This window comes from Symphalangus syndactylus, chromosome 8 (assembly GCF_028878055.3).
Source record: "Symphalangus syndactylus isolate Jambi chromosome 8, NHGRI_mSymSyn1-v2.1_pri, whole genome shotgun sequence".
Taxonomy (NCBI): domain Eukaryota; kingdom Metazoa; phylum Chordata; class Mammalia; order Primates; family Hylobatidae; genus Symphalangus; species Symphalangus syndactylus.
This window is the reverse complement of record NC_072430.2, coordinates 146385016-146393392: the sequence shown is the minus strand read 5'-3', so window position 1 is coordinate 146393392 and position 8377 is coordinate 146385016. Positions and strand designations below refer to the sequence as shown.

Below are 8377 nucleotides of genomic sequence, written 5' to 3'. Positions count from 1 at the left end.
TTTGTAGATCAAGGAAATAATAGTCTAATGGAACCAAAGTCCATGTATGGGATAATTAGGAAAGAAATACAAAATCTCAGTGTTGAACAAAAGGCAAATGGCATGACTAATTACTGAAATTTAATAAGAACACACTGGGCCGGGCATGGTGGCTCACGCTTCTAATCCCAGCACTTTGTGGGGGTCTGCGGCCAGCCTGGGCAACATGGCAAAACCTCATCTCTACAAAAAAAATAAAAAATTAGCTGAGCACGGTTGTATACACCTGTAGTCCCAGCTACTCGGGAGGCTGAAGTGGGAGGATGGCTTGAGCCCAGGATGATGCAGTGAGCCGAGATGGTGCCAGAGCACTCCAGCCTGGGCAATCGGGCCAGACCTTAGAAACACTCTCCTGCTGACTCTTCAGGGAGCCAGACAGAGAATTCTGTCTCTTCTGCTGCCTCCTTTGTGTTTGAATATAAAACACAAAAATAAAAGCTTTGTGAAATAAATTTAACCAGGCCAAACAAAACACCTAAATAAAAGCTTTGTCTGGGAAACTTGCTCATTCTCATGTCAATTTCTATTACCGGAGAGCCAAGAAACCCTGGTCAGTAACAAATACCACTGACAGCTGGTTCCTGCAAAAGGTGTTGCGTTAAGCAGGAATTATTTCAAAATAATTAAAGCTTGTCATTGGGTCTACGAAATTGTTTAATATAACAATTCCCTCAATTGAAAACAAGACAAACTAAGAAGCATATTTTTAAAATATTATTGATGGAAACAAATAGCAGAAATACACAGGATTAAGAATTCTGTTGAAAACTAGAAAGAGATAAATTAGAAGTCAAATAAGAGAAACTTATTGGCCAGGCACGGTGGCTCATGCCTGTAATCACAGTACTTTGGGAGGCCGAGGCGGGCGGATCAGCTGAGGTCAGGAGTTTGAGAACGGCATGGCCAACATGGCAAAACCCAGTCTCTACTAAAAATACAATAATCAGCCGGGCATGGTGGCGCAGACCTGTAATCCCAGCTACTCAAAAGGCTGAGGACAAATTGCTTGAACACAGGAGGCGGAGGCTGCAGTCAGCCGAGATCTCCACTGCACCACTGCACTCCAGCATGGGAGACAGAGCAAAACCCCGTCTCAAAAAATGAAAAATAAAAAAAAGGAGAAACTTATTGAATCAAACTGGAAACCAAGAGAAAATGGGTGATTTCCTAGTAAAAATACACATTAACAAAATGGACTCTAAAATAAGGAAAATTTAAATACACCAATTAGCATAGAAAAGCTTGGAGTGACCCTTAGAGATCCCCATTAAAAAAGGATCCCAGGGGCAGGGCGTGGTGGCTCATGCCTGTAATCCCAACACTTTGGAATGCCGAGGTGGGCAGATCACTTGAGGTAAGGAGTTTGAGACCAGCCTTGCCAACATGGCGAAACCCCAACTCTACTAAAAAAAAAAAACAGGCCGGGCGCGGTGGCTCACGCCTGTAATCCCAGCACTTTGGGAGGCCGAGGTGGGTGGATCACAAGGTCAGGAGATCGAGACTATCCTGGCTAACACAGTGAAACCCCGTTTCTACTAAAAATAAAAATAAAAAAAAAAATTAGCCGGGCGAGGTGGCAGGCGCCTTTAGTCCCAGCTACTCAGGAGGCTGAGGCAGGAGAATGGCGTGAACCCCGGCGGGTGGAGCCTGCAGTGAGCCGAGATCTCGCCATTGCACTCCAGCCTGGACGACAGCAAGACTCTGTCCCAAAAAAAAAAAAAAAAAATTAACCAGGCATCATGGAACACACTTGTTGTCCCAGCTACTTCGGAGGCTGAGGCAGGAGAATCGCTTGAGTCCAGGAAGGGGAGGTTGCAGTGAGCGGATATCGCGCCACTACACCCTAGCCTGGGCAACAGAGTGAGACTGCATCTCAAAAAAAAAAAGAAAAAGAAAAAAGAAAATACCGCATGGCCAGGCACAGTAGCTCACACCTGTAATCCCCAGCACTTTGGGGAGGCCGAGGCAGGGGGATCACCTGAGGTCAGGAGTTCGAGACAAGCCTGACCAATATGGTGAAACCCCATCTCTACTAAAAATACAAAATTAGCCACATGCCTGTAATCCCAGCTACTTGGGAGGCTGAGGCAGGAGAATCGTTTGAACCCAGGAGTCAGAGGTTGCAGTGAGCCGAGATCTCACCATTGCACTCCAACCTGGGAAAAAAGAGTGAAAATCTATCTCAAAAAAAAAAAGTGGGGGAGACCTTAGGCTGGGTGCAGTGGCTCATGCCTGTAATCCCAGCACTTTGGGAGGCTGATGTGTAAGGATCACTTGAGCCCAGGAGTTCAAGACAAACCTGAGCGACGTAAAGATCCTGCTTAAATTAGCAGTGCATGGTGGCTGGTGCCTATAGTCCAAGCTACTTGGGAGGCTGAGGCAGGAGGATTGCTGGAGCCCAGGAGGTTGAGGCTGCAGTGAGCCACGATCACACCACTGCACTCCAGCCTGGGAGATAGAGCAGGCTCTCTTAAAAAAAAAAAATCAATCAATTAAAATGTAAAGGCTGGATGCAGTGGCTCACGCCTATAATCCCAGTAATTTGGGAGGCAGAGGCCGGTGGATCACTTGAGATCAGGAGTTAGAGATCAGCCGGACCAACATGGTGAAACCCCATCTCTACTAAAAATACAAAATTAGCCAGGCATTCTGGTGCACACCTGTATTCCCAGCTACTCAGGAGGCTGAGGTAGGAGAACTGCTTGAACCCAGTGTTGTACCCAGGCGAGTTAAAAAAACGCCACACTTTGAGACGAATTAAGAGTCCTTTATTAAGCTGGCAGCCAAAGAGACGGCTAATGCTCAAAATTCTCTTGGCCACGAGGAAGGGGCTCGATTAACTTTTATACCTAGGTTTAGGAAGGGGAGGGGGACTCAAATGTAATAATTCTACAGAAGTAAAAACATGCAAAAATCAAAAGAATCAAAATGGTTACAGAGTGATAAACAACTTAAAAGGCAAATGGTTACAAGAAGAGCAACGGTAAGAGGTGCAAGCTTCTAAATCTTTCATTATAATTAGATATAGGGTCTATGCCAGACACAAACTCAAGGTTGTATGTTGTTATCTCTTGGAGAAAATTCCTGGGAACTTCGTACATTGTTGGTGTTGGTAACTTATCAGTTAACTGGGCTCCTTTGAAATGCTGAGGACCTGTTTACCCAGGACAACTCCTCAGGAAAGGGGTTTGAGTGAGGATCCCTAGTGTCTTGTAAATTAAGGGGTCAGTTGGAGTTTGTCGGCTTTCCTAGCTAGAGAGAGTCTCATTTACATGAGAAGCAAGGCTAGGTAATTTAAAGAGACAAACAGGACAAAATTCAAAGTAACAAGTTGAAGTAAAAACAAGGTTAGGCATTTCACCAGGAGGCAGAGGTTGCAGTGAGCCAAGATCGGGACATTGGACTTCAGCCTGGGCAACAGGAGCTAAACTCCATCTCAAAAAACAAACAAAAAAAAATTTTTTTAATTGAAAAAAAAAAAAAAGCAGCCAGGCGTGGTGGCTCAGGACTACCTGCAATCCCAGCACTTTGGGAGGCCAAGGCGGGTGGATCACTTGAGGTCAGGAGTTCGAGACCAGCCTGGCCAACATGGTGAAACCCCACCTCTATTAAAAATACAAAATTAGCCCAGCGTGGTGATGCAGGCCTGTAATCCCAGAGACTCAGGAGGCTGATGCAGGAGAAGTGCTTGAACCCGGGAGGCGGAGGTTGCAGTGAGCTGAGATCGCGCCACTGCAGTCCAGCCTAGGCAACAAAGTGAGACTCCATGTCAAAAAAAGAGGCTGGGCTCAGTGGCTCACACGTGTAATCCCAACACTTTGGGAGGCCAAGGCAGGTGGATCACGTGGTCAGAAGTTCAAGACCAGCCTGGCCAAGATGGTGAAACCCCATCTCTACTAAAAATACAAAAAAATTAGCTGGGCGTTGTGGCAGGCGCCTGTAATCCCAGCTCTTGGGGAGGCTGAGACAGAGAATTGCTTCAACCTGGGAGGTGGAGGTTACAGTGAGCTGAGATCACGCCACTGCACTCCAGCCTGGGAGACAGAGCTAGACTCCATCTCAAAAAAAAAAAAAAAAAAAAAAAAACAAGAAAAAAAAAAGATAAGAAAAGACACTGCAGGGCCATACAGGTTTACAGCTCAGTATTAAGTAACCTTAACGAAATCTGATTTTATTTAAAATGGTCAAGGCCAAGGGAAAAAAGAGTAGTGACTTTCTTCAATTAATTTTATGGTATCATGTCAAAGCTTGATATAGTTAATACATTTCAACTAACTTAGGATGAGAATGTTTATAAAACAGACGTCATTTTACGTACCATTACAAATACACTGCAAATTAAACAGACTTTCTCAACAAAAGAAAAACTGTTGTTGATGAGTTCACTTCCATTAGACGCACACAATGGTTTTTTTGGTTTTGTTTTCATTTGTTTTTGTTTTTTGAGACAAGGTCTCGCTCTGTTGCCCAGGGCTTGAGTGCAGTGGGGTGCGCATGATAATGTGCCTACTTTTCCATTTTCCTGTGTTGTTTCCACTATGTTAACAAATGAGCCTGAAAACACGGCGCACTGACCAGGCGCGGTGGCTCACGCCTGTAATCCCAGCACTTTGGGAGGCCGAGGTGGGTGGATCACCTGATGAGGTTGGGAGTTCGAGACCAGCCTGACCAACATGGAGAAACCCCGTCTCTACTAAAAATACAAAATTAGCCGGGCGTGCTGGCGCATGCCTGTAATCCCAGCTACTCGGGAGGCTGAGGCGGGAGAATCGCTTGAACCCGGGAGGCGGAGACTGCAGTGAGCCGAGATCGCGCCATTGCACTCCAACCTGGGAAACAAGAGTGAAAGTACGTCTCAAAAAAAAAAAAAAAAATGAGCACTGATCGGGGGCGCCTGTTTCCTCGACCTCAGGCTGTGGCGCCTGCCAGTCCCCAACATCCCGACCGCCCGACGGCGTCTCCGCGTTCCTCCTCCTCTCCCGGTACCAGGGTCTCTCCCCAGAAACAAACTCGCATTCGTAACCGGCATCTTGTCCTGCGCTGGGGGTGACCCGCCCAAGCCGCCATGAAGGGACGCTCGCACAGACTGAAGTCCAGGAACAAACAGCCCGAGGGGAAACGCGGCCGCGCTCGCTCCGCTGCACTCACAGCGGGGGCAGGAAGCCTTTTCCTCACCTTCGCCTCGGCGGCCCCAGGTGTCCCGGAGCTGCAGCAGCGTCTCCCTGTCCTCACAGCGGACGCGGCCCCAGCTGTCCCAAGCCCCGGCCCCTCCCGGGTGGGTCCTGAGGAGAGGAAGCTCCGTCCTCACAGTGGACGCCCCAGGACGCCGCCGTGCGGATCGGACACGGTTCGCGCGCGCGGCCCTCCGGGTTTGGCAGCGCCGGGCGCCCCCTCGCGGCAGCTCTGGGGAATCTCTGGAAATCAGCGTCTGATTTTTTCCAGGCCGTGATTTTTGGAAATTTCAACTGAACTGGAGACCCCATCCCGTGCCTTGACCGGAACGCATGGAGATAGCAATCAAAGAGGATGGCCAGTCCACGCCTGTAATTCCAGCACTCTGGGAGGCCGAGTCGGGCGGATCACTTGAGGTCAGGAAATCGAGACCATTCTGGCCAACATGGTGAAACCCCATCTCTACTAAAAATACAAAAATTATCTGGGCGTGGTGGCACACGCCTGTAGTCCCAGCTACTCGGGAGGCTGAGGCAGGAGAATCCCTTGAACCCGGGAGGCGGAGGTTGCAGTGAGCCGAGATCGCGCCACTGCACTCCAGCCTGGCGACAGAGTGAGACTTAGTATCGAAAAGAAAAAGAAAAAAGAAAAGAAAAAATAAAAAGAAAGAAAGAAGAAGGAAGAAAGTAGGGGGAAGGGGAAGGAGAAGGGAGAAGGAAGGAAGGAAGAAAGAGACTCCAGGCTAGGTGCAGTGGCTCACACCTGGAATCCCAGTACTGTGGGAGGCTGAGGTGTAAGGATCACTTGGGCCCAGGAGTTCAAGACAAACCCGAGCAATGTAAAGATCCTGCTGTCTGTGCCAAAAAAAAATTTTTTTTGTTTTTGTTTTTTGAGACAGAGTTTCACTTTATTACCCAGGCTGGAGTGCAATGGCGCAATCTTGGCTCACTGCAACCTCCACCTCCTGGGTTCAAACAATTCTCCTACCTAAGCCTCCCGAGTAGCTGGAATTACAGTGAAATTATATTCACTGGAACCTGCAGGGCAGCCACCCCGGCACAGGAGAGAGAGGACAGAGACGGGCCAGCCAAGACCTCAGGACAGCCACGGCCTGGGCACACCCAGCTCCTCCCTGGGTCCTGGGCACATCCAGCTCCTCCCTGGGTCCTGGGCACATCCAGCTCCTCCCCGTGCCTGGGCACATCCAGCTCCTCCCCGTGCCTGGGCACATCCAGCTCCTCCCCGTGCCTGGGCACATCTGCTCCAGGCCTTTGCAGACACGGCAGCCGAGCACCCCCGGCCGGGCTCTGCGGCTGAGCACTTGGTCCTCTGCTCTGGGGGACAGCAGCATGGCTTTTCCCACAGCTGGGGTACCTGCAGCATCACGGGGCCCGAAGTGGGGGTGACCTGCCTGCTGCGGGCTCCCTGGGTCAGACGCCCTCAGAGCCTGGGTCTTCCAGCTTCCACTCCCCACAGCCTCTGGCCACAGATTCGGCTGGAGTCGCTGCTGAGACCACTACAGAGGGCAGCGGCTGAGCGTCCACCAAGACAGGGGTCCCGCCTCCTGCCCCACCTGGCCCTGAGCAGAACCACTGCAACCCCTTCTCACCCTCCAGGAGCAGCTGCGTGTGGGGAAACAGCATCCTGTGTGAGGTGGAAACCGGGAGAGGAACCTCCCCCCGCACCTTCGGGTGGACCCGGAATTGCGCTCATTTATGTGGCCGCTTGGAAGATGCCCCCGTGTGCTGAGCCCCCTGTCCCCTCGGTTCCCCCGCTTCTCCCTCCCCTCCCCACTTCCCCCTCCCCTCCCCCTTCTCCCTCCCCTCCCCCCTTCCCCCTCCCCTCCCCCTTCTCCCTCCCCTCTGCCCTTCCCCTTCCCCTCCCCCTTCTCCCTCCCCTCCCTTCTCCCTCCCCTCCCCCTTCTCCCTCCTCTCCCCCCTCTCCCTCCCCTCCCCCCTTCCCCCTCCCCTCCGCCTTCTCCCTCCCCTCCCCCATTCTCTTCCCCTCCCTTCTCCCTCCCCTCCTCCCTTCTCCCTCCTCTCCCCCTTCTCCCTCCCCTCCCCCTTCTCCCTCCCCTCCCCCTTCTCCCTCCCCTCCCCCTTCTCCCTCCCCTCCCCATTTCCCTTCCCCATCCCCTTCTCCTCCCCCTCTTCTCCCCACCGCCCCCACCTTACTCTTCCCCCACCCCTTTGCCCCGAGCCTCACTCCCTACTGAGCCAGCAGCCCTGAGCCTGTATCTCAGGCGCTGCTTCCCGGAGAACCAGCTAAACACTCTTCACTCTATCTGAGGGGCTGCTGTAACCAACATCACAGAGGCAGCTCACACAGACCTCCATTGCTCAGTCTGGCGGCTGCGGGTCTGTGGTCGGCGCCGGCCGGGATGGGTTCTTGCTAGGGCGGCTTCCTGGCCAGCAGGCGGTGGAGAGCGACCTCTGGTCTCCTCCTCTTCCTAGGAGGGCACGAATCCCCTCACGTGGCCCCACTCTCATGACCCCATCTAACCCGAATCACCTCCCAAAGGCCCACCTCCAGATGTGATCACAGTGAGGCTGGGGCTTCCACAAAGGGTACAGTTCTGTCTCCGGTAGACATACATGCAAATGACAGAAACTGCTTAAGGCTCTCAAAGTCCTGTCGTGGAAAACATTAGATTTCCGTAAATGTTAATATGCATCTTATTTGTATTTGAAAGGGTTTAACAGACAACCCTCTCTAACAATGATGCCAGGCAAGCCGAGAGAGAGCATCACCCATTTGTGTAATCCAAAGCTTAAAAAAGTCCTTTCCTGGCCAGACGTGGTGGCTCACGCCTGTAATCCCAGCACTTTGGGAGGCCGAGGCGGGCGGATCACCTGAGGTCAGGAGTTGGAAGCCAACCTGACCAACATGGTGAAACCCTGTCTCTACTAAAAACACAAAAATTAACCGGGTATGGTGGCATCTGCCTGTAATCCCAGCTACCACAGAAACTGAGGTAGGAGAATCACCCACACCCTGGGGGCAGAGGTTGCCGTGAGCAGAGATCTCGCCATTGCACTTCCACCTGGGCAACAGGAGTGAAACTCTGTCTCAAAAAAAAAAAACAGCTTTCCTTCTCTGAATGTGCAAGGAGCAGGAAACTGACCACAGACAGCCAGAGGCATTTCCAGGTCCCTCCCTGAAGCAC

The 8377-nt window shown here is 51.4% G+C and overlaps 1 long non-coding RNA gene across 1 annotated transcript; it reads right to left on the bottom strand.

Moving 5' to 3' along the window:
• Positions 1–2793: 2793 nt before the first annotated feature.
• On the bottom strand, positions 2794–5862 carry LOC134737392 (uncharacterized). Its single transcript, XR_010122272.1, has 2 exons — positions 5215–5862; positions 2794–4868 (listed from the first exon to the last, which is right to left on the bottom strand). It is a non-coding gene; the product is annotated as an uncharacterized lncRNA (long non-coding RNA).
• Positions 5863–8377: the final 2515 nt, after the last annotated feature.